Raw genomic sequence first — 2443 nt, 5'->3', positions numbered from 1 at the left:
AGGCCTTTGTTATTATTTTTGCCATCCGCGTTTGTGAGTTGTTCTCACTAAATTGTATTAACCAGACTATAAAAGTTCATGGTTACACAGAGTTTGTGTATTGGTCCGTTATACTTCCGGATGGCAATCTTGTGAACTCCTTGGCCAAGCGCATTCTATCTATAAGTTTACGATGCCAACGCTGATACTGACCAACAGACGACGTCAAAAGACAAGTCTTTGGCCACAAAAGAAAACAAATCGTGAGTTGTATTTAACAGTTCAACCAATGTTTCCTTGACCATTACTAAAACAACTCACAAGGTGGTACACAAACCTAAAAATGACGGCAAAATATGGGTCGTCGTGGGTCAGGCTATAAGTTAACGAGGGCTACGGTCAGATTATGAGTTCACGACGGCTATGGAAGGAGAGGGGCCAGAATAAAAGCTAGACACGTCTGGGGACTGATACCGATCATCACTTTGCGCGTGAGTCAAGTGTTTACCACTTAGCTATTAACCAGTAGATTTTTGACCAATCAAAACATGGAATTTGCGACACACATTCACACGTGGTCGGACAAATATAGTTGGTTGTTTATAAACAATAACGTGACCATTGTAATTGTTTTTATACCGCCAAATGGTTGACGAGTTATCACGATTTTCTCGATCAATTATAAACGTTTAGATTTACACATAGTTTTCTGTGTTGGTTCTCTTGATCAAGCGGTAGAACGGTGTGTATTTTATCTAGACATGTGCCGTCGATAGGAAAACCTGTGTAGTTCGCGCTGTATACCAATCACTGTCATTGTTTACATTATGACGACTGTCCGAGAGGTGTGGTTATCTAAGTGTCTATAGATAGAACCCAAAGACATCATGTACGGTGAACTAGCTTTTGGACGGCGACCAACTGGCCGTCAAGCTCTGCGCTGCTATGATGTCTGCAAACGAGACATGAAATTGACAGGCATCGACTCAAACACCTGGGAGTCGCTTGCTGACGACCGCATCGGCTGGAGATATGCGGTGATGGAGGGAGTGAAGAGAGGTGAGGAGAGGAGAAAGATGAAGTTTGAGGAGAGGAGAGCAAGGAGGAAAGAGAGGCAGCAGATCCAAATACCAAACACACAGTCAAACTATGTGTGCAACAACTGCGGTAGAGACTGCCATGCAAGGATTGGTCTGCTGAGTCACACCCGTCGTTGCTCTCAACAAGACTGATGAGACTAAAGCCATACAGGGCGCAAACCATCGTCTCTTGAGACGGAAGGATGCCTACCATAGATAGAACGAAGATGACGTCACTCTGGTCCTTGTTATTGTTTTTTGCCATCATGTTTATGAGTAATCTCACTAAACTCTATTAACCAGACTATAAACGACCAAGATTACACATAGTTCTGTGTGTTGGTCCGTTTTATTTCCGGATGGCAATGTTGTGAGTTTCTTAGCCAAGCGCACACTATCTATTGGGACCTCATTGGTGACATTTGAGATCATAGTCATCTTAAGTAATTGCCTGCCACCCGAAGTAATGAGACCAACAGATCCTGAGCACTACGTACAATCGTAACACAGGAGAATGAAAGAAAAATATGATAGTATCGTCAGTTATCGCAGTGCAATACTCTTCAATAGTCGTAACGTCACTTCCATCCTAATGACGCATGGTAACTTAGTAACACTGGCTCTAAACTATCGGAACAATGGCGGACGCCCGTATTAAATATTTCTCCGGCGAGCATAAAAGCGTTTCCAGAGGAAAAAAAAAGCCATAAATTTGATCATGTTTTGACTTTTACACATTCTGATCACAAGGCATATGAAAAGGGAATGAAAAGTTCGAGCCAGCATGAAGAATAAAAAGTAATGATTTTCTTTGTTTAGAACCAAGATGGCCGCCGTTGCCGGGTGGCGTGACATCAGACTACTGAATCCTATTTCATCATGAGTGTGTCAAAATATTGTGATAAATATTCACAAACTGTAGGGCTGATCAATTCGGCTATTGGCACGGACTAGATAAAGGTAGCTATGGTTTGGATCACCAATGTCGAAGTTGATCCAAAGTGTAAGACACACACACACAGATACACACACACACAAACGCACACACATACGCATACACACACTCACCCACGCAGACACGCCAAGACAAATTGGCTATTTTTGAAGTTTATCTTCTTCTCAATGAAAGAGTGCTTTCCGCTAACCTTACATAAGAGCTAGCCACAGAGTCACGACCTTATGCAATAAAAAAAAAAGAAAGCACACGAATTAAAGCAAAGCCAACAAGGAACTGTCTATTTTCCTTATGAAATTAAAAGAAGAGAAACTCCTCACTCACCTTGGACCAATGTGAAACAACTGCTGTCCCCATCAAATGTGTTATGTACCCTGCAATTTACTTCCCACTACGACAAGTGACCTGGAATAAACCGACATCCCGTTTT

General features: G+C 42.2%; 1 protein-coding gene across 1 annotated transcript in view; it reads right to left on the bottom strand.

Annotated features, from left to right (window-relative positions):
• LOC144970701 (carboxypeptidase D-like) overlaps positions 1-2443 on the bottom strand; it is a 22972-nt gene extending 20529 nt beyond the window's left edge. Inside the window, exon 1 of the mRNA XM_078910617.1 lies at positions 2338-2443. The gene's annotated coding sequence lies outside the window, so the exon portion shown is untranslated. The remainder of the gene's footprint in view (positions 1-2337) is intronic.

The sequence above is a fragment of the Berghia stephanieae genome, chromosome 4, assembly GCF_034508935.2.
Source record: "Berghia stephanieae isolate SIO BIC M18660-M18661 chromosome 4, UCSD_Bste_1.3, whole genome shotgun sequence".
In the NCBI taxonomy this organism is placed as follows: Eukaryota; Metazoa; Mollusca; class Gastropoda; order Nudibranchia; family Aeolidiidae; genus Berghia; species Berghia stephanieae.
The sequence above is the reverse complement of the archived record's forward strand: the minus strand, read 5'-3'. Positions and strand labels throughout refer to the sequence as shown.